This window comes from Macrotis lagotis, chromosome 8 (assembly GCF_037893015.1).
Source record: "Macrotis lagotis isolate mMagLag1 chromosome 8, bilby.v1.9.chrom.fasta, whole genome shotgun sequence".
Lineage (NCBI taxonomy): Eukaryota > Metazoa > Chordata > Mammalia > Peramelemorphia > Peramelidae > Macrotis > Macrotis lagotis.
The window spans coordinates 139,002,260-139,026,643 of NC_133665.1; the positions used below are offsets into that span (position 1 = coordinate 139,002,260).

Here is a 24,384-nt window from a genome sequence, read left to right on the forward strand (position 1 = left end):
GATTTGGGGCTAGTCATTTATCTCTGAGATTCAGCTCCCTCATCTTTATGATTTCTTAACCCACCTAGGCCAACCCGTTCTTTTAACAGAGGAGCAGTAAGGCAGTAAAGAGTAGAGATTAGTCATATGAAGTACTGACTGAATGATTTAGTCATCTTTAGGTAGGCTTTTCATGAATTTTAATTGTAGTTCTGGATAGAACCCTCTTTAACAAAACCCAGTAAACAATTACCCAGATTTAACAAGGAAATTAGGAATGGATTTTCATGTTATTGAAAGAGTCACAAATCACCTTTACAAAGTCAACTTCCCATAGACAGAGTATTGTCCAGCAAGTGAACTGGCCCCTTGGAAGGTATCCCAGTATCATTTCTCTCAGCCAATTGTGAAAAGAAGAAGAAGAAGAAGAAGAAGAAGAAGAAGAAGAAGAAGAAGAAGAAGAAGAAGAAGAAGAAAAAGAAGAAGAAGGATTTTTTTTAAATCAATGTGATTATGATGAAAAAAGGAATGGGAATGGTGGGTCTGAATTTAGTGTCCACATTGTGACTTTCTCCTCTTTTTTCACTAAGGGCATGAATTTGTTAAAAACAGGTAAGAATTCGGAGTTAATTTATAACCTGGATATTCAAGCTGTGGCTGCATAATGAGAAAAAGACCTCAGACACTTGACACTTATTAGTGTGTGACCTTAGCAAGTCACTGAGCCCTGATTGCCTTGCATTCAGAACCCTCTCCAGTCATTGTGATTCATACCTGGTCACTGGACCCAGATGTGATGACTTAGCCCAGCATCCCCTCACTCAAATCCAATTAGTGTGCTTGTCGTGGTATCACATCCCTGATGTCATGGTTTTCTTTGAGAATGAAAGACAAACATAATCATCATAAAAAAGAGACTGAACTCATTTACTTCAGTGACTTAGAGCTCTAAACCAGAAGCAAGGCATTGGAAATTAAGATCAAGACTAGAATTTACCAGTGGAGGCAATATTGTACAGTGTAGTTGCCTGCCAGATGGAATCCAATCCTCCTCATTTCCCAAATAACAGAATCAAAGACTGTCAGAGCTGGAAGGGATCTTAGAGATCTTCTACAAACCCACCCATCTCATTTCCCAGATGAAGTGTCTATGGCTCAGAGAAGAAAAGACACTTGCCCAAAATCTCCCAGGAGGTATAAACAGAATAAGAACTTAAACCCAAGTATCCAGATTCTCAGACCAATGCTCTTTCCATAGTACCCTTCTGCTTCTGCATATCCATTTAAGAGTGAAATGTCTTCAGAATCATTTCACTGAACAGACTAGAGACAATGGGGAGCTCAGATAATATATCCAAGGGCTGAATTTCCTGTTAAATTTGTGTGGGTGGGAGAGGTGATTTTTCCCAAAGCTTTAGTTATTTAGAAAGGGCTGCCGTCTTGCCTAGTTATCATTTCTCTTCCTCTGGTTCATTACATTTTCCAGCTCCTCAATACCAAGGCTTTGAAATTCTGTGCAAGTAGAGACAGTGGATTGCTTGGGGGGAAAGATACAAAGCTGACCAAGAAAAATAGTCCTAAGGGGAGGAAGAAGTAGATTTGGTCCCCCTCAAGAATGGGGGACGGGAACCACAGATCTAATCCAGTCCAGTCTAACAAGTTTTCTTAGTAGTTTAGACTTGATGACAACCTTCAATATCATCTAGCTTAATCCCTTCACTTAACAGAGGAAAAAACTGGGAATCTAGAGAAGTGATATGATTTATTCAAAGTCGCAAAGCTAGATAGGAACAGAGCCATAACTACAACCCTGATGTCAGGATTCTTTCTTCCATACCAAATGGACTCAACAAAGAAAGTCTGATATAGATATGAAGCTAAAAGATGGGTTCAAATCCTAGCTTCCTGTGTTATCTTTGAGAAATTCCTTTACTTCTCCTTAAATTTCCTTAACTTAAGGTCATTAATTTCCTGGTTTATATATACAAGATCACTTTCAAGGTCCCTGCCAGCTCTAAAACTATCATCCTGTGATCCTATGAAGTTTTTATTATATCCCTGAAATCATCTCCAGTTTATCTTGTATATATCTTGTTTGTATATAGCTATCCATATACTGTCTCTCTTCCATTAGATTTGAAACTCCTTAAGGGAAGGGGCTATTTTTGCCTGTCTTTGCCAGGTGCTTAGTGCCACACAAAAGATGTTTTAAAAATATTTATTGACTTGACTCAGTGACCCAAACCTTAACAGCAGCAACAGCAAATATTTATTTAACACTTCATAGGCTACAAATGAAGCAATTTCACACTGTCAGTTAGTGTTGAAGGCAGGATTTGAGTTTGATAGTCCATATTCCAATACCAACACTCTATTCACAATGCTACCTAGCTGCCCCCCCCCCCCAATCAGGGAAGGAACCATCACTTGGAGATTCATGAAATAGTAAAAGGTCATTTGTTTGTGAAGCCTCTGAAGTGAGTCTCTTGCTACTTTTCATCCATATTCCTTTATTCCTTTCCTTCTTGGAGTTCCCCTCACCCACTTTCATCTGCCCTAGGACCCTTGTTTTCTCTTCTTCACCCCTGTTTTCTCTTCTTCACCCCCGTTTTTCTCTCCTTCACTCCTATCAAAACCTGCTCCCAGGAAATTACCTGAAAAACTGGTGCACAATTTGTTATAAATAACCAATAAAGCTTCATAAATGAAGCCCTTTTAAGGAGATTTGCATTTAATAATTCAAGCCAAAGAAGTCAGTCACTAATAGTAGAATGTCAGACATCAGCAAGCTTCCAATGGGAAGAGTCTTTACTATACAAGTGATTACTTACTCTCTTTATTTTTCCTTCTCTTAATACCAGCCCAAACCTCAGTCTTGAATTTCAAGTTCTGTTATTCATTGATATGATTCAGATCTGTCAACAGCATGCTCATTTTCTGATCCACTGGACAAGGTAAAGGAAGTCATCAGAGACCAGAAAAGGAGGTGAACTGGTCACATAGAGGAGTGAGACATTATAGACAGCTAGACTATACTTGACATTGGTACCCATGAAATATCTAGAGGAAGGCCTTTAGCATATTGAAGTATTCCTTGAAAGGGAAAAATGAAAAGAATTGAACAGAAATACACAGGAATCAAAGTACAGATGGAAAGAAGCCTGTTACCCTGGAGAAAATATCCATATGAAGCAAAAATCTATTATATCCAAAGAATCAAAATTTTGATTGAAGAACAAGATCCTGACTTGCACTATACTTTTCCATGGTCTCCTCTTTGAATCTTCTGTCTGATAGTTTGTAGCCACAAGAATAAATATATTCATTTTTAGAAAGGAGGACATGCCCCCACCCAAGGTGAGAAATGAAATAAGGCCAAGAGGATCAACTGTGACAGCTGCCTCTGGATTCACAGGCTGCTCATCCATCAGGCCTGTCAAAATGACAAGCCTTCCCTCTTTCCTCAGTTATTACAGGGAAAAAAATTATCAAAATTCTACTTGGTAATTTAGGTTTATTTATTCTACTGTCAACAGAGAGACTTCCTCATTCCTTCCCAGTCTAGCTAGATCTCATCTCTAAGGCAGAGTGAGTAAGAGTGATCACCAACAAGAAAATATATGGGTAAGAGTACTGGATCTTAAGGGGCAGCTAGGTGGTACAGTGGATAGAGCACCGGCCCTGGAGTCAGGAATCCAGTCTCAGACACTTAATAATTACTTAGCTGTGTGGCCTTGGGCAAGCCACTTAACCCGATTTGCCTTGCAAAAAAAACCTAAAAAAAAAAAGAGTACTGGATCTTGGTGCAAATGACCTGGACTCAAATCCCTGTTCTTCTATTTGTTGCCTGAGACCTTGGGCAAGTTGCTTAAATCATACCTCAGTTTCTTCATCTATAAGAAAGGTGTGATTAAGTAACCTCAGTTTCCTCATCTGTCAAATGTGGAGATTGGATTAAGATGTCTTTGAGGACCCTTTTACTTCTGAATCTGTGATCCTCAAGGCCTGGGATCCTATATTTGGCATGACAGAGGCTCAGGAAAGCAGCTGGTTGAGGAGGAGCTGGAATTTAAAAAGCTGAAAGTCTCATACATGTATTGTGAACCTAATACACAGAGAACTATCACCAAATGAAGGGACTGAGATGATTTCTTTCCTCTTCCACATTCCTCAGTTGATTTATTTGTGTCTACTTTTAACAGTTCAAGCCTGATCCAGTTCTTTATTTTGACCTGCTTTTGCTTGGATAAATGTTAGGGCGTTATTGTATCCAGGGTTTTCACACTATCCCACACCTGATGGAATATTGACTCAGAAAGATACTTGTATTGCAGTTATAGCACTAGGCTTTCTCAGAAAAGTCTCATCACAGACACCTTTAACACTCCTTCCTCCCACCCCAACATATTGCAGGCTTCCTGAAGATAAGAATGTTTCTTTAAATCCCTACTTCTTAGTACAGTTCATTGCACATAGTGAGTAATATATATTTATTGGATGGATGGATGGATGGATAGATGGATGGATGGATGGATGGATGGATGGATGGATGGATGGATGAATATTGGAAGACAAACTCCCAAGCAATAGGAAGGAATCAAAAATAACCAAAGCTCAGGACGCACTCAGAAGCAAAGGAAACCCAGTTTCCTTGGTCAAGTTCCATTTATCCATACCATGATATCCTCACATCACAGAAGGGATTTCAGCAATGTAGCAAGGCCCTTCCCAAATTCCAGAAGCTGTAAGTGTGGCCATCCTCTGATTTACTACCAGTTTGACCTATTGTCATTGGTATACTGAATATTAATGAATTAGGTCATGGTTCTAAATTTCCTTCCCATGCTTAGCCAGAGTGCTACAGAGATATACAGAGGAAGAAAAGTTGCATGGGCCTGGAAAGATTTGTATTTTCTCAGCCATCACTAATTAAGTACTGTACATCAAACATATATTGGGCAGCTAGTTGGCACCATAGTGGAGTCAGGAAAACTCATCTTCCTGAGTTCAAATCAAACTTCATACATTTACTAGTTGTGTGACCCTCAGCAAGTCACAACCCAGTTTGCCTCAGCTTCTCATTTGTAAAATGAATTGAAGAAGGAAATGGCAAACCACTCCAGTGTCTTTGCCAAGAAACCCCCAAATGGGGTCACAAAGAATCAGACACAACTGAAACAAAATGAAAAATAGCAAGAACAACATTGTACATTCAAAGCACACAATATAGGCAGAGAAGACAGAGGATAGGATAATGTTCTAGGTTTGAAATGTTCTAGGTTTCTTTTTGCTCAATAATTTTTCAACCATATTAATATTTTTGATTTTTTGTTATTTTTAAAAATGCTGAGATACAATCCCATTAAGAATTCTTTATATCTTTTCTTATAATATTAATAATTATAGATTTCTATCCAAGATGGCAGAGATTTCCGGCCAAGATGACAGAGAGAAGCCAGGCACTGTGCTAAGGTCTCCTGGTTTTCACTCAGAAATAATATGAAATAAAACTCTTAACAGAAATTTGATCAACAAAACCCAGAAAAAGATGCTAGGAGAAGAACATTTACCAACAAGGTCTGTCTCCAGGAAGCCTGGGTGAGCCAGGGATAGAGAGGAGAGAACCAACCCAAGGGTGACATGATGAGACTTGGGACTAATCTAAGATCAGCCACAGAGGCTTTGACTGTCAGAGTAGCAGTTCCAAGGACCTACAGAGGACCAACCTAGGCCTCAAAGGCTTTGGCTGTGGGAGCAGTAGTCTGGGGAGCTCCAGTAGGATTGGAGGGTGAGTTCCAGCACAGAGAGCTGCAAAATGTGACTGGACATCTATCCACTCAACTCAGCTGGTCTGGAGGTCCACAGGCTCCATACTTTCATTTCAGCTGAGCCCTCCCACCCTCCAGGATCAGGTGTGGGCAGCAGAACTCCCTCAGTTAAATAGGGAGATTAATATCCTCACCCCATGGCCCAGTCCACATTTTTCAAGGATAATTCAGACCCTGCTGCTCCCCCTTCTTCCCCCACCTGGCTTAGGGAGAGGGCCTCAGATCAAGGTCACAGACACTCCAGAAAAAGCAATCATCACCCCCCATGGGCTGGCCTACTTGAAGTTACTAAACCCAGTGAGCAAAGCCTCTAGGGATCTCAACACCAAACCTCTGTGAACCAGCCCCTCCCCTGACACAAGAACTTGGGAAAATGAAGAAAATCCAGCAGAAAGGAGGGGTCCATAGAAAACTACCTAGAAGTCAAAGATCCTAACTCAGAGAGATCTAGAAGTTCTCAGGAGAATATAATTTGGTCTCCAGCTCAGAAAGACTTCCTTGAAGAAATCAGGAAGGAGTTTAAAAATCAATTAGAAAAATTGGGAAAAAGAAACTCAAGAGAAAATTAACACCTTGCAACAAGAAATCAAATCCTTGAAAAATACAATCAGACAAATGCAAAAAGAAAATAATTCTCTCAAAGCCTCAATTGTGCAAATGGAAAACTCCTTCAAAAATAGAATTGACCAATTGGAAAAGAAGTTGCAAAAGGTAAATGAAGAAAATTATTTTCTAAAAGAAGAATGGAGTCTGTGGAAACTAGTGATTTCATGCGACAACAAAAATCTGTTTTAAAAAAACCCCAAAAAATTGAAAAAAATAGAAGAAAATGTAAAATACCTCATCAGCAAAACCACTGACCTTGAGAATAGATCCAGAAGAGGCAAATTAGGAATAATTAGACTCCCTGAAAACATTGAAGAGGAAAAAAGCCTGGACTCAATATACAGGATTTAGTTATGGAAAATTTCCATGATATCATGGAACCAGAGGGAAAAATAGCTATTGAAAGAATACATTGATCCCCTCTGAAAAGGAATCCCAAAATGAAAACACCAAAGAATATTGTTGACCAAATTCCAAAATGATCAGATAAAAGGTCCATCTTGTCTTTCTACCTTGTCTGCAAGCAGAAAGAAACAATTTAGATACCAAGGAACCACAGTTAGGGTTACACAAGACCTGGCTGCATCAGCATTAAGGGATAGAAGGGTCTGGAATATAATATTCCGAAGAGCAAGGGAGCTTGGAATAGAGCCAAGAATTCACTATCTGGCAAAACTGAGACTTCTTTTCCAGGGGAAAAGATAGACATTTAATGAAATAGGAAACTTCCAACTTTTCCTGATGTAAAGACCAGAGCTAAATAGAAAATTTGGACTTCAAACAGGAGACTCAAGAGACACATGGAAAGATTAAAAAAAAGGTAAAGAAAAAAAACCTGCTATCCAATAAGATGAAACTGGCTATACCCCCCACCTGGGAGAAAGATTCTCATAACTCTCAATAATTGCAACTATGAGAGAGAATATACTTAGCCAGAAGTAATGGACACTCATGACTTATCTGTGACTGATAGAATGATTTAAAAACAAGATCTCCTTAAAAAAGGGGGCAGTAAAGAGACAGGAGGATGAAGGATATTGAAAGGGATAAATCACATTACATAAAGAGGTACAAAGGACCTTTTGCAATAGAGGGGAAGAAGGGAGGAGTTGAGAATTGCCTAAATCTTACTCTTATCAGATTTAGCTTAAAGTTAACGTACCCATACTCAGTTAAGTTGAGAAGCTTATCTTACCTTTCAAATATTAAAGGGGGGAGGGAAGAGGGAAAGTGGGACTAACAGAAGGAAGAGAAGGAAGAAGGGGCAAAGGGAAAGGGAAAAGAAAGAGGAGGGGGGTTGGATACAAGGGGACAAATACATTGAAGGTTGGTATTCAGAAACAAAATACTGAGAAATATGGATAAAGTGAAAAAAGGAGAAAAATAAAAACAGAGGGAAGATAGCATGGAGGGCAATAAAGAGTTAGTAATTATAACTTTGAATGTGAATGGGATGAACTCTCTGATAAAATGTAAGTTAATAGCAGAGTGGATTAAAAACCAGAATCCTACAATATGCTGCTTACAAGAAACTCATTTGGAGTAGAGAGATACATATAGCATAAATGTAAAAGGTTGTAGCAAAAGATATTTTGCTTCAGCTGGAGTGAAAAAAACAGGAGTAACAATCCTTAACTCAGACAAAGTGGCTACAAAAATAGACTTCATTAAAAGAGATCAGGAAGGAAACTATGTCCTCCTAAAGAGTACTATGGACAATGAAGCAATTTCAATACTAAATATGTATGCACCCAGTGGTATAGCATCCAGATTCTTAGAGGAGAAGTTGAATGAGTTACAGGAAGACATAGATAGCAAAACTCTACTGGTGGGAGACTCAACCTCCTGCTCTCAGATTTAAATAAATCTAGCCATAGAATAAACAAGAAGGAAAAGGAAGTGAATAGATTGTTAGAAAACCTAGACATGATAGACCTTTGAAGAAAATTGAATGGGAATAGAAAGGAATATACTTTTTTCTGCAATACATGGCACTTACACAAAAATTGACTATGTACTAGGGCATAAAAACCCAATAATCAAATGTAGAAAGGCAGAAATAGTGAATACATCCTTCTCGGATCATAATGAAATAAAAAGCACATGCAATAATGGGCCAGGGAAAGATAGACCTAAAACTAACTGGAAACTAAATAACCCTCATTTTAAAGAATGAGTGGATCAAACAACAAATTATGGAAAGAATTAACGATTTCATCCTAGATAATGACAATAATGAGACAACATACCAAAACTTATGGGATATAGCCAAGACAGTTGTCAGGGGATATATCTGTATATGCTTGCATGAATAAATTAGAGAAAGAGAAAATAAGAAAAGTAAACATGCAACTAAAAAATTAGAGAAAGAACAAATTAAAAATCTCCGATTAAATATCAAATTAGAAATTCTAAAAATTAAAGGAGAAATTATTAAAATTGAAAGCAAGAAAGCTATTGAACTAATAAATAAAATCAATAGTTGGTTTTATGAAAAAATCAATAAAATTGATAAACTTCTGGTTAATTTGATTTAAAAAAGAAAGAAGAAAAGCAAATTGCTAGTACCATAAATGAAAAAGGTGAACTCATTACCAATGAGGAGGAAACTAAAGTAAATAATTCAGAATTATTTTGCCCAATTGTTTGCCAATAAATTGGATAATCTAAGTGAAATGGATGAATATTTACAAAAATATAAGTTGCCCAGGTTAAATGAAGAGGGAATGAATTAAATACCTAAATAACCCTATCTCAGAAAAAGAAAGACATTATTGAACTCCCTAAGCAAAAATCTCCAGAGCCAAACAGATTCACAAGTGAATTCTATCAAACACTTAAGGAACAATTAGTTTCTATTCTATATAAACTCTTTGAAAAAAATAGGTGAAGACAGAGCTCTGCCTCTTTCTATGATGCCAATATGGTGCTGATACCTAAACCAGGAAGAGTCAAAACAGAGAAAGAAAATTACAGGCCTATCTCCCTGATGAATATAGATGCAAAAATCTCAAATAAAATTTTAGCAAAATGATTACAGCAAGTTATCACTAGGATAATACACTGTGACCAAGCAGTATTTATCCCATGAATGCAGGGTTGGTTCAATATTAGGAAAACTGTTAATATAATTAACTGTCAATAACAAACCTATCAGAAATCATATGACTAAATCAATAGATGCTGAAAGAGCCTATGACAAAATACAACACCCATTCCTACTGAAAACACTAGAGAATTTAGGAATAAATAGATTGTTCCTTATAATAATAAGCTGTATCTATCTGAAACTATCAACAAGCATTATATGCAATGGGGATAAGCTAGAGGCATTCCCAATAAGATCAGGGATGAAACAAGGATGCCCATTATTCAATATTGTGTTAGAAATGTTAGCTTCAGCAGTAAGAGAAGAAAAAGAAATTGAAGGACTTAGAATTGGGAAAAAAGAGACAAAACTCTCACTCTTTGCAGATGACATGATGGTATACCTAGAGAATCCTAAAAAAAATCTAAAAAACTACTAGAAACAATTTGCAACATTAGCAAATTTGAAGGATATAAAATAAATCCTCAAAAATTCTCAACATTTCTATATATGATTAGCAAGATACAGCAGAAAGAGGTAGAAAGAGAAATCCCATTCAAAGTAACTTCAGACAATATAAAATACTTAAGAGTCTACCTACCAAGACAGATTCAGAAACTTTATGGAAACAACTACAAAACACTTCTCACGCAAATAAAATCATATTGAAATAACTGGGCAAATATCAATTGCTCATGGCTAGGCCGAGCTAATATAATAAAAATGACAATTTTACCTAAATTAAACTACTTCTTTAGTGTCTCACCAATCAAAATTCTAAAAAATTACTTTAATGAGTTAGAAAAAATGTAAGTAAATCCTTGTGGAGAAATTAAAAAGTCAAGGATTTACAGGGATTAAATGAAAAAAGTACAAAAGAAGGTGGCTTAGTTCTATCAGATCTAAAATTATATTATAAAGCATCAGTCATCAAAACTGTCTGGTAATGGCTAAAAAATAGAGTGGTGGATCAGTGGAATAGACTAGTTGCAAAAGAGATAGCAAGAAATGATTATAGAAATCTACTGTTTGATAAATCCAAAGAGTCCATCTTTTGGGATAAAAACTCTCTCTTTGATAAAAACTGTTGGGAAAATTGAAAATTAGTATAGCATAAACTTGGATTAGACCAATATTTCACACCGTATACCAAGATAAGATCAAAATGGTACAGGATTTAGACATAAAAGACAATATTATAAGCAAACTAGAAGATCAAGGAATAGTTTACCTGTCAGATCTATGGAAAGGGAAGCAGTTTATGGCCAAGGAAGAGATGGAGACCATCATTAAAAACAAACTAGATAATTTTGATTACATTAAATTAAAAAGCTTTTGCACAAACAAAACCACTGTAACCAAGATCAAAAGAAATGTAGTAAATTGGGAAGCAATTTTTACAAATAGTATTTCTGATAAAGGATTCATTTCTAAAATATAGAGAACTGAGTCAAATTTTCAAAAAAAAAGCCATTCCCCAATTGACAAATGATCAAAGGATATGCAGAGGCAATTTACAGATGAGGAAATTAAAGCAATTCATAGTCACATGAAATATTGCTATAAATCTTTACTGATTAGAAAAATGCAAATTAAAGCATCTCTGGGGTACAACCTCACACCTCTCATAGTGGCCAATATGACCAGAAATGACAATGATCATTGTTAGAAGGGATGTGAGAAATCTGGCACACTAATACATTGTTTGTGAAGCTGTGAACTCATCCAACCTTTCTGGAGAACAATTTGGAATTACACCCAAAGGGCAATAAAAATGCACATACTCTTTGATCCAGCAATACCACTACTGGGTCTATGCCCTGAACAGATCTTGAAAAAGGGTAAAAACATCACTTGTACAAAAATATTCATAGCAACTCTGTTTCTGGTGGCAAAGAATTAGAAATTGAGTGAATTTCCCATCAATTGGGGAATGGCTGAACAAATTGTTGTATATGTATGTTATGGAACACTATTGTTATATTAGAAACCAGGAGGATGGGAATTCAGAGAAGCCTGGAAAGATTTGCATGAACTGATGTTGAGTGAGATGAGTAGAACCAGAAGAACATTGTACACCACAACAGCAACACGGGGTTGATGAACAATCTTAATGGACTTTCTCATTTCACTAGTGCGACAATCAGGGGGTATCTGTGATGAAGAATAACATCTCTATCCAAAAAGAGAATTGTGGAGTTTGGCAAAAGACTATTATCTCTAATATAAAAAAGTTATCTTATTATGTAATTTTGTTATCTCTTATACTTTAATTTTTCCTTAAGGATATGAATTCTCTCAACACATTCAATTTGAATCAATGTATAGACTGCCTTCTGTGGGGGGTGGAGGAAGGGAAGCAAGATTAGGGGGGGAAATTGTAAAATTCAAAAATAAATAAATTTTTAAAAATTTTAAAAATAAAAATAAGGTCTATTGACAAAAAACATTAATAATTATAGAAATGAAATTAAAACTCATATATGTGCAATATATGTGTCGGGGGATCATCTGATATGTATTAGCATCCATATTTTATAGATATAGAAAATGAGACTCAGAGAGATAAACAGCTAGTAATCATTAGAGAGAGGCACTAAAATCCAGTCTCTTGACTCCAGATTCTGTATTAAGTATAGAATATTACAATACCTTCTGAGAAATCTTTGGAAAATAAATTCTATTTTTCTATCTGTAGCTCCCATCAATCTTAAGAAGTTAACCTATGATGCTCGCTTACTTTCCCCTCTTATTCTCCTCTGCTCACTCATGGTAGTTCATGGTTTCCCTTACCCATGCAGCTACCCTTTTTTTCTTGATGTTGATCAAATAATCCTCATCAAATTAAAAACAAATAATGGGGGCGGCTAGGTGGCGTAGTGCATAAAGCACTGGCCCTGGAGTCAGGAGTACCTGGGTTCAAATCCGGTCTCAAACACTTAATAATTACCTAGCCGTGTGGCCTGGGCAAGCCACTTAACCCTATTTGCCTTGCAAAAAACTAATAAAACAAATAATGGCTCATATTCCTTAATAATTTAATAATAAATAATTCTTTAATAATCATTAATAATTCCATAACATTCCTCATAGAATACTCTTCAAGAACAAAAATTCATTTCTTATAACATTTCAGATAGTGTAATAGGAGATTGAGGAGATGCTTTTGGTCAGGGGGTACTGCCTGACTTCCCCAAATTACACCATGTAGAGAGTCATCTACCATATCTCTATGTAAGAGAACACCTACATTTGCAGCCTTCCACAGTCTGGCTCCAGTTGTCTACTTCTCCTGGCTGATAGCACATTGCTCTCTTTCCTCCACTCTGCATCCCACTCCATCTGACACACTTCATAAGATCCTAGACTTTAAACTGGAAGGGAAATTGGAAGACTTCAAGTCCAATCCTTCCATTTGACAGGTGAGGTAACAGAACCCAGGGAAGTTGTGACCTGGATCTTACATTCATTATGGATCTTGAGATGGGACTTGAATTTAGGTCTTCTTGATTCAGACCTCTGTATCTCTATTTAGGATATCCTCCATGCTTTGAATGTCCTCACTCCTCTCCTCTGACTCTTAGATCCCTCACTTCTCCAAGGCTCAGCACATAAACTTCTCAGGAAACCTTTCTTTATCTCCTTAGTTCTTGGTATTCTAAATTATCACCTACATTCTCACCTGCTTATGCATTGCATTCTTCAAGTAGAATATAAGTATCCAGAGGGCAGGAAACATTTTTCATCTTTGCATCCCCATCACTCAGCTCAGTGTTTTGATCATTTGATCAGCCTAACGATTATTTATTAAGACATTAATTACTATGTTCCAGGCCCTGTGGCAAGGATGAACAGGCAAAACCATAAAGGGTTGAATGGATTGAATTGCATTCAGATGATTTTGCTCCAGGGGAGAGTTTTTTTAGAAAGTGACCAAGACTCCTAGGACCATTGGCACTACCACTTCTCCCCAGGGTTGGATTCCAAGGAAGCAAGGCACATTTTGCCTCTACTCTAGAGTCAGGGTGGCTCAAAGGGGAAGCAACATATTGCAACTTCCTTCACTGGACTGTGGCAGACCAGTTGATTTATGGAAGCACCAAGAGTCCAATTCCTGGAAACAAAGAAGTAGTCAAGAGAGGAAGTTCAATTTAGGAATCAATTAGGAAACCAGGGACAATTTGCATAATGAATGAGACCGCTGGGGTATGAGACATGACTTTCATTTAGGAGCTGGGGAAGTTGTTAATAGAATTATCCAGCTTTTCACCAGCTGGAGATACAACCAAATAAAGACCTGAGTTAGAGATGTGTGATCAAAGAAGCAGAAGCTCAGAAGGTCCTGGGATCATAGACTGCAGGGCAGGGACTAATTCAATCCCCTTCATTTTATAAACAAGATGATGTCTAGAGAAGTTACATTGATTTTCCAGGTCCTCTGATTCCAGAGGAAGACTCTGATAAAAGGAGTGGAAATTCCAAGGAGCTAGACTGTATTAAGCTAATGGGAGAACCGAACGTTCTAGGAGAGACCAAAATGCATGAGAATATGTTATTTCATATAGACATATACACCAAAGAATAAAGAGTGTAAGGGCATAGTTCTAATATAGAAAAACCATATTTTCTCTAACAGGTCCTGGATCCTTAAAAGAAGAATCTTTCCCTCAGACATAATTGGAAAATGGACCTGAGCTGCTTACAGATGACCCTTGATTTCATTGATATAAGGAAAACAGTGTAGAAATTTCCTCCATCAACAGGAATGAGCAACTTGTTTGCAACTTATACAAATTTCTTTTTTAAAAATAGTATTTTATTGTCTGGATTCTTTTTTAAAATTATATTTTTTCCAATTACATGCAAATACAATTTTCAATATTTAAAAAATTTGGGGGGGTTCCAAATTTTTCTTCCTTCCCTCTCTCCTTCCCCCCTTGCTAAAATGATAAGCAATTTAATACAGGTTCCATATGTCCATATTTCCTTATTAGTCATGTTGTGAAAGAAGAAACAGACAAAAAGAAAAAAACAGAAAAATAATAAAGTGAAAATATTTGATCTGCATTCAGAGTCCAAAAGTGTTTTCTCTAGTTGCAAATAACATTTTCCATCATGATTCCTTTGGATCATTGTATTTCTGAGAAAAGTTAAGCCATTCATAGTTGATCATCACACAATATTGTTCTTATACTTATCCCTTCCACATCTTGGAGGTTAGAGTATGACACCTCCACGATCTGGAAAATCCACATAAAATTTTTTGGCCCTCGCTTTGTAACTGAGAAAAAGTCTGAAATTTTTCTTTTTCTTTTTCTTCTTCTCTTATAGGGTATTTACAGTACCTTATTTTAAAACTTGGGTTAAGTATCATAAGCTATATGGGACCAATGTTAAGTATAAATCCTTTTTCTGTGATGCCTCCTGACCTTAGCAAGTTGTCTTTGGCTTGCACAAATCTCCCAAGAAATTGCCATTTAATTTCCTATACTGTCAACCATCATGGGGAAAGTTACAACATAGACATGATAACCATATTATGAACAATGTTCTCCTACTTCTGTTCAATTGCATCAGTTTATGTAAGTCTTTCAAGGTTTTTCTAAAATCGTCTAGCTCATCATTTCGTATAGCCCAATATTATTCCATTGTGATCATATATTACAAATTGTTCTGCCATTCTCCAATTCATGGGCATCTCATCAATTTCCAATTCTTACCTATAGTATGGATTCTTGACAATTTTGGTCATGGACCCTTTTGGAAGTCAAGTGAAGCCAATGGACCCTTTCTCAGAAAAGTGTTTTAATATTCAAAATACACAGGGTCATAGAGGAAATCTATGATGTTGAAATGGAGTTATCAAAAAAATTTCTTAAATTTATAAACCCCATATTGAGAAGTCCTGACTTAGGGAGTTGCTTCAGGGGCATGACAATATCATAGGCATAGGTTTAGAATTCAAATGCATCTTTGAAACTAGATTCCCATGGAATCCCCATTCTCAGAAAGTGACTTGACCATTGTTTTAAAGCTAATATGGGTCAGAGTTGAACTCAGGTCTTTTTTAGCTCCTGATACTCTTGACAGTTTTCCTGTTACACTAAGTAACCTTTCCATTCTCCAGAAAACAATGAACTTTAATACCTAGTAACTGGATTCCCTCAGAGTTATCCACAGTGATAGCCTCTGACCTTGGATTTTGGTTTGTCAAGCATGCTCCCCCTGGCTTGTCTCTTGGTCTTGTAATCTTATGGGTCACTGACAGCACTTTCTTCACTTATTTCTATCTTTGCCCATTCCCAAGACTCTGACCCAGAACCTTTTCTCATTCCATGTGACTTTATCAGCTTCCATGAATTTAATGACCACCTCTATGCAGATGATGCCAGAATCTATTTCTCTAGCCTCCAGAACTTCAGTTCTGTATCATTAACAACCTATTGGACATCTCAGACTAGACATCCAAAAGATATGTAACTATCAAGATATTAAAACCTATCCACCCAAATCATATTTGTCTTCATAATCTTTATTTCTATAGAAGGTAATACCATTCTTCCAGTATCCTGGGTTCCTAATTTTTGTGTTTTCCTCAACTCCTCATTCACATTTACAATCATTGCCAGTTCTGGCTATTTCCATCTCCATAATATCTCTCCCATCTGACCCTTCTCTCTACTCATATAGACACCACTATAGTTCAGATCTTATTCACTTCTTACCAAGAATACCCCAATAGTCTCCTAATTGGTCTACTGCCTTAAATCTCTCCTCTCTACTTTAATCTATCCTTCAAAAACCATCAAAATGATTTTTCTTAAATCATGATTCATTCCCTTATATGAACTCTAGTGGATCTTTATTGTATTAAGGAAAACATAGAAATTCTTTAAAAACCAAACTATCTTTCCAGACTTCTTATGCATTACTCTCTGGCACTCCAAAAGCCTCTCCTTAGCTCTGCACCAGTTGTCCCCCATGCCTAGAATGTTCTCCTTCCTTACCTCCACCTCAGAATACTTTACTTTCTTCAAAATGCAATTAAAACATCATCTTCTACATGAAACATTTCTTGTTCTCTGCAACTGGTAGTGCTTTCCTTCCCTACATTTTATTTAACTATCTTGCAACTATTTTGAATTTATTTTGTTCCTTCAGAATAAATATGTATATATGTACATATTTGTATATATTTGTATGCATGTGTGTACATGTTTTCTTTTCCAGTAGAATGCAAGCTTTTTGAAAGTAGGAATTTTTTGTTATTTTAGTTGATGGAAAGGAGACAGGGTGTTTGTATTCCTGGTACCTATTAGTCAATAAATGCTTGTGGATTGATTTTGCTAATTCTGAATTGATGTGTGCAATATCACCCAAACCGTAGCAACTCACACTTCTCATACAGGACATGTGGACAACCACTCACTCTTTGGGCTGGTTAGCTCACCCCAGCCTGATCTCAAATTTGGAGGTCTAAGTTCCTAGAGAAGGACCACATCCTCAAACTCTCTCAAGGTTCTAAAAGTAATAACTAAGTCAAATTGGTTAATTTCTTGAGTGTTTTCTCTGATTCTTGACCTTCAAAGAATTCTTCTGGTCAGCTGGACTTAATCCTCAAATGTAATATTGATCAACTTTATTAACTTCAATAATCCAATAACTAATAAATAATAATTTATCAACTGTAATAATCCATCACTTTCAGATTTAAGCTTAACTGATGCCTTTCATCTCTTTCTCTGGTTCTTATATTTCTGAGTTCAGGCATAGGGTCCCCTCAGAAAATGACCCCACTTAAACTTATGATTAATTTCCAAATTCTCATCTTCTGTCTATAATCAGATAAGCCACATTTGTTCCATATTACAGAAAAGTTCTTTTGCCCAATATCTCCAGAATACTACAGTTTGTCACATTAAAAAATTATCAATAATTGTCTTAAAATTCTGGGTAAATGTAATTGTAACTCTTAGAACTCTGAACAGACTTCATTCAACAACAAATCACTCCATGTTACAAAGGCAATAGCTTTAAGGGACAATGCCTTATAATTGGCTGTCATCATGTTACCTGTATTCTGACTCATCTAATTCTACCTCTAGATTGAGTAATAGAAAAAGAACAAGATTTGGAGTCAGGAGACTTGGGTCCTATCTCCATATCTACAACTATCCAGATGTATGATCTTCAACAAGTCCCTTCTTTTTGGGTCTTAATTTCCTTATATATGAATGAAAAGATGAGGCCAGATTTTATTTTTTTTTTGGCAAGGCAATGGGATTAAGTGGCTTCCCCAAGGCCACACAGCTAGGTAATTATTAAGTGTGTGAGGCTGCATTTGAACTCAGACTCCAGGGCCGTCGCTCTATCCACTGTACCACCTAGCCGCCCCCAAGGCCCGATGATTTCTAAGGTCCCTCCCTGCTCTTATATGCCAATATGATACAGGGTAATATAGTGGAGAGAGAGATTGGGTCTGTAGTCAATGAGAAGGGTTCATTTGCCATTTACCACCTGTGTTACCTTGGGTAAATCTCAGCTTCTCTGTGGTTCAATTTTCCATCTGGAAAATAAGAACTGGTCTAGAATGTCTAAGACTTCTTCCAACTCTAGGTCCCAGTAAGTGATAAATAGTTATGATACTTTAAATTTCCTGAAGTGCTGTTCTTACAACAGCTTTGTGAAGGTGGGGAATATTTTCCTTATTTTAAAGTGAGTCATACAGTCATTTCAGAGACAGAACTCAAAGCCAGGTCTTCTAAAATCAGAATTGTTTCACCCCCATCCAAGGCTGCCTCTTATTACTTGATTCCACAGTGATTTCTTCTGACTTAGCCCCCTTCATTATCCCACTCAAAACAATGAAGAACTCTAGTGTTATTTAAAAAAAAACATAATAGTATTTTATTATTTCCAATTACTCTAGGATCTTCTTAAAGTCTATTTTCAGTTTCACAGTGAGCTGCCAGCAGGCAGCAACCTAAGCCTTCAAATGGTCTCTAAACAGACCACTCAATGGGAAGTATACGACAGGAAGAATCCGAGAGAGAAATCACCATTACCTCACCTTCAAGAGTCTTCTGTCTCTGGTCCCTATATGTCTCTTTCTTTTCTCTAGCTTTTGAGCCCTTCTTCTAACCTGACTTTGCTTCCGTTGAACTCCTGGGATCCAGCTCACCCTTGACTTGCCCCATACCTCTGGTTTCTAGCCATTTCCAGTCATCTTGTTATATCTCTTTAATTCATAGTTATCTGGGGGCTCAACTTTACACACTCAGCTCTCAGGGATGAGTGTGTGTTGGGGAGGAGAGGGAATAAAATAATAAAAACTGGGCTGGATGACAATAATTCCCCCTATCAGTTTCCTGATGGCCTTTTTAATACTAAACAGCCTATTATGAGTCAGGCCCTGGCAGGCTTAATTGGGAACTTACAAGTCTGTTTAACTTGCATTGGATTCTCTCCAGGAGAACAGGTCTAAATAAAAGATCCCTGTGGATCAGCTCCATGGTGTTTTTTATTATGCAGTTGATGTGCTCAGCTTTGAATGTAATCCCTTCTCATTGGTGTGCAGAGGAATAGATACAGGACTAAACTGGTGGCTGCCCCCAAAGTGATGGGCTTGAGAGAAGCAGGAGGCAAAAGTATTTGTTCTTGAGAAAATCAGCACTCTGAGTACAGAACACAGTACTTTCCATGATCAGGGGAAGAAAAGATTAAAGAGAATCAGGGGATCATAGATTAAAACTGAAAGGGACCATGAAAGTCATCAAGACCAACCCCTTCATTGTCCATATGAGACCAGAGAGTGACTTATCCAAGGTCACTTATCACAAGGTCAAGTTGACAACCATTTTTTAATTATTATATACCAGACTCTGTAGGTACAAAACAAGGCAAAAACAACTCCTGCCCTCAAGAAGCTCTGGATCTAGTAGGGAAGATGACCACAAGCAATTATGTACAAACAAGACAGACATGACTTGAAGGTAATCCCAGAGGAAAAGCATTAGCATTAAGAATTCCCAAGTACCTTCATGCAGAAGGAAGAAGAACCTCTAACTCCAAATCTAGGACTGTTTCCATCTACTGTCCTTCTAATGAGTAAATGGGAGTTATCACTTTTTTTTACTCCTAAGGCATTTGGGGCTAAATGACTTGCCCAGGATCATATAGCTAGTTAGTGTCAAGTATCTGAAGCCAAATTTGAACTCAGGTCCTTCTGCCTCCAGGGTTGGTGCTCTCTCCACTGTACCACCTAGCTGCCCCTAGAATTTTCTTTTTTAATCATCATTATTTCATTGAATCTAGTCAACAGACAACAGACATTTATTAAGTTCCTATCGAAAGTAATACTTCCTCCTAGAATTTTCTTTTTTAATCATTTCACTGAATTTAGTCAATAGATAATAGATATTTATTAAATTTCTATTGAAGGCACATCACTGCATTACACATGGTTCAATTAGATATTTGTGTGGCCTACTACCCTACTACCATAATTGTACCTGATTCATCAATCTTATTTAACAGATGAGGAAACTGAGGTTCAGAAAGATGAAGTTGCCCAAAGTCATATGACAAGTCACTGACAGAGCCCAGACTAGAATCTTCAAATCCATGTTAGGCTGTTTTTAAGTCTCCCCTCTAAGTTCTCAGCCAGGTCTGGTGGGTATAAGCTATACATAGAGGACAAAGACTCCAAAAGAGATGAGGCAGGGTTCATTAAAATGCATCAAAATCATTGGACTATCATTACAAATAACAAAGACTGGTTTCCTAGGCAATGGACCCCAAACAGGAACTGTTCTGAATATTTTGTCTAGGTTAGATTCCATTCCAATAATTCAATGGACAAAAGGTATCTGAAAGCATCTTTCTTGGCCTACCCTCTTCTCTCTCTCTCTCCTTCTAGGTAGTTGAGCAAGAAGTGCTACCTGTCATGATGACTTTAAGCAATGTCAACTCACAAGCACAGACTCAGGTTGGTGAGCCCATCCTTGGATTAGATGAACCCATATTCAGAGTAGATGAGCCCATAGTTTAGGATCACTCCTCTTCAGGAAATTTTCCCAACTCAACTGACTCATGCTCTCCTTCCTTCTCTTGGGGTTGGATTTCATAGTTCTATGGAATCGTTATTGACCAGAAGTCCTATAACTTTGAAAAGTAGAGTTTTGGAATTGGAAGGTAGTTCAGAATCATTACTTCATGGAATATTAGACGAGATGTGTTCACTCAAGTGAGCTCATTCATAGTATTTGGATTCAAATCCAGGTCTCTGTCCAGGTCTCTATCCCACTCCAGGATATTTTCCAGTTTCCAAAATAAGGATAAGATTTTCATCACTAAGTATACAACATACTTTTCTAAAGCTAATAAGCTTAGTCACTATTAGTGAAGGCACATGAGAATACCTTCTTTTTGCATAATACAATAATACTAAGAATATTACTACTACTAATAAAATTAAAAAATAATATTTAGTTCTAAGTAGAACAAAGAGGTGCAGAATCGTAATGAGGATGGTACACCTGAAGCTTTGCCCAAGGGTACTGAGGATAACTAGCTTGAGTATATAGGAACTAGGCATACTCCCACTATATATTACCCTTCTCCATCTCTCAGTCCTTGTCCAAGGATCCTACCACCATCTCCCAAAAAAAGATTTACTTTCCTCCTTCCAGTTGAATTTATCCCAGAATTTCTTGTTACAGATCTGTTCTGGTGTGCAAAAGAATCATAGGTATATAGCTAGGACCTTCTAATTTAGAGTAATCTAATCCAATTCCCTTAATTTTATAAATGAAGATGCTGTTCAGTTGTGTTTGATCTTTATGATCTCATATGGGGTGTTCTTGGCTAGGATGCTGGAGTGGTTTGTCATTTCCTTGTTCAACTCATTTTACAGATGAGGAAACTAAAGTGACTTGCCCAGAGTCACATAGCTGGTAAGTGTCTGAGATCAGATTTAAACTCAGGAAAATGAGTCTTCCTGACTCCAGACCCAGTCCTATGCATGACCTAGCTGTTCCTAAATGAAGATACTGAGGTTCATGATGTTGACTTGCCCAAGAGTACACAGCTAAGAAAGGGCAGCTCTGGCACCCAAACCACATACATCCCTTGGCCCAAGATCCAGTTTCCACTGTACTAGCTGCTACCCAATGTGTATCCTATATCTTTACATAAGCAAAGTCTTGTGGTAAGGGGGATAAGTTAGCTCTAACCTTCCCACAACTGCTCCTTGAATTTATATAGCACTCAATAGGTCTCAAAAAGCCTCTCATTATTATTATTATTATTATTATTATTATTATTAGCTATTATTTATCACCATTATTTATTTAGAGCCTCACAATGACAGAGAGTGGGTGGAGTTTTGGATCTTGGGTAAAATGTCCTAGGTATGAAGTGTACTGTTTGTGTGACCATAGGCAAGTCACAAAATCTCCACTGGCTTCAGTTTCCCTCTCTGTAAAATTATTGGACTCAGTGATTTTAAAGGTCCTTTTTAATTTTAAACCAATGATCCTATGAGCTCTTTCAGGTAGCTAGGTTAGGCATTATTATCCCCATTTTCCAGGAGTGTAAAACTAAAGTCCAGAGAAGGGAATTAAATTGCCTAAGTTAATATAATTATTCTGACTTTTCCACAAAGTTTGTAACCCAGTACCCTCTGAGAAGAGAGAAGAGTACAGGATCCTTATAAGGAAAAGCCATTATAAGAGAGAGAGAGAAGACAGAAATCAGTCATCACATTGAAAGAATGAGTTTTCTGAATTATTAACAAAAATAAAATATATTGAAACCACTGCCAGCATGCCGCACTTCCTTCCCCAAAGCCAAATTCTAACTCCTCATTTGAATAGTTAGAGCTGAACTTCTCAATCTATTAATTTATTTTTGATAACTCTACATTTTTTTAATTTAATATTTGAGAAAAATATTTCCCATTTGATAACTCCATTTTAATATAATTGCTTTCCTTTGTAATGCTACTTATTTTATTTCATGTATTTAAAAACACTTTTTTCTCAGAAAAGGTCCATTAGCTTCACCAGACTGCAGAACTCTTAAGTTGGAGCAACAGACAGAAAAGCATGTTCCTGAAGACAGAGGACAGTTGTTTACAAAGGTAGTCAAACTGAGAATATTGATCAGCAGGTATAATTTTATCAGGACAAACAGATCTGAGTCATGACTCCTTGGAAGAGGAGAGGAAAGAGTAGAGAGGGCATTTAAGTTTCTATCAGGTGGGAGGGATGGGAGAATTAGGAAGAAGAAGAAATACTTTACAATAAGCACATCCTCTAGGAAAGTCTGATGTAATAGGAAGAGCATTTGCCTGGAAATCAGTAATCCTAGGTTCTAGTCCCAGCTGGGTCACCAATTCTCTATGTAACCTTGAACAAATCATTTCCTTTTCTCTATGTCACATTTTCCTCTGCTGTAAACTAAAAAATTAAGTCTTTCCAGTTCCTTCTGGCTTGTTGGGTCTTTGAATGGAAGTAAGGTGGGACAGTAGAATAAGACTTGGGTTCAGATCCTACTTCTGACCCTTAGAATCTGTGTGACCTAGAATAATTTGCTGAATTCCTGGAGGTGGAAGTGTAATCTGTCCAGATACCTTCTGAAGTCTGTTCTAGTTTTATGAATCAATGAGGCATGAGAAAATTTTGCCAATCAGGCAAAATGTGGGGTCTCAGGATACTCTTTCTGGACCCTCCTTTGTCCTTATCTCCCCCTCCCTATTTTGTATTTCTCCGTGTCCATGTCTTATTAGCCACCATCCTCTCCATTACCCCTTTATTCACTGAATGTAAACTCCCCGGAGCAAGGACTGCATCACTATTTTTGTTCTTTTTTTTTTTTTTTACTTTCCTGATTATTGACCTGAAAATAGATCTTCACTTCTCAAACCAGTCATCCATCAGTGAGCCAAGATTTCCCCAATCCAGGTATCTCACCATCTGCCTGCCACTATGCTTCAACTCCCAAGCATCAACTTTGGCTGCCACTGTCATATATATATATATATATATATATATATATAGATATAGATATAGATATACATACACACACATAAATTGTATCCCCCCTACTAGAATATAAGCTCCTAGAGAGTAGTGGTTTTGCTATTTGTCTCCCTTTTGTTGTTGTTTAGCCATTTCAATCAGAATCTGTGACAAAATCTTAGGATTTTCTTGGCAAAGATACTACTGTGATTTGCCATTTCCTTCTCCAGCTCATTGGGGAAACTGAAACAAACAGGGTTAAGTAACTTGTCCAGAGTAACATAACTAATAAAGATCTAAACTGAATTTGAACTCAGGTCCTCCTGACTCCAGGACCTGCACTGTATCTGCTGCATCACCTAGCTGTCATTTGTATATCTGGTATACAGGAGGCCCTTCATCATTGTTGATGGGTTAATGCTTTCATCTCCCCCAATAAATCATTATAGTACTTTGCTTAATAAGTATTAGTTGAGTGGAATCACAAAGTTAGGAGTCTTTGAAATCATCTAATGTCCAACCACCTTATTTTATCAGGGAAGATATTGTCCGAGGGCATACACTTTGTTTAGGAGACCTTGCCTTGGCTAGGTTAACATGTTCCAAACATGTTGCAGAGGTTCCAAGGGAGGACTGAACTATATCAGAATAGAGCACTGGAGTTAGAGTCAGGCTGACCTGAATTCAAATCCAAATCCAGACAATTATTAGCCGTATGGTCCTGAGTCAGTCATTCAACCTTTGCCTCTGCTTCCCCAACTATAAAATGGGATAATAAAAGCACTTCTCCCAAAGTAGTAGTGAGGACCAAATGAAATAACATTTGTAAAGGTCTTGGCATAGTGCCTGGGATGACCTAGTA

At 37.2% G+C, this 24,384-nt stretch overlaps 1 long non-coding RNA gene across 2 annotated transcripts in view; it reads left to right on the top strand.

Annotated features, from left to right (window-relative positions):
• LOC141494977 (uncharacterized) overlaps positions 1–24,384 on the top strand; it is a 72,719-nt gene that overhangs the window by 43,738 nt on the left and 4,597 nt on the right. The window contains exons 3-4 of one of the 2 annotated variants that reach the window (XR_012470604.1): positions 20,420–20,488; positions 22,166–22,243. This is a non-coding gene — a long non-coding RNA (uncharacterized LOC141494977). Of the gene's footprint in view, positions 1–20,419; positions 20,489–22,165; positions 22,244–24,384 lie in introns of those variants that run through there. The other variant, XR_012470605.1, reaches the window with a different exon arrangement.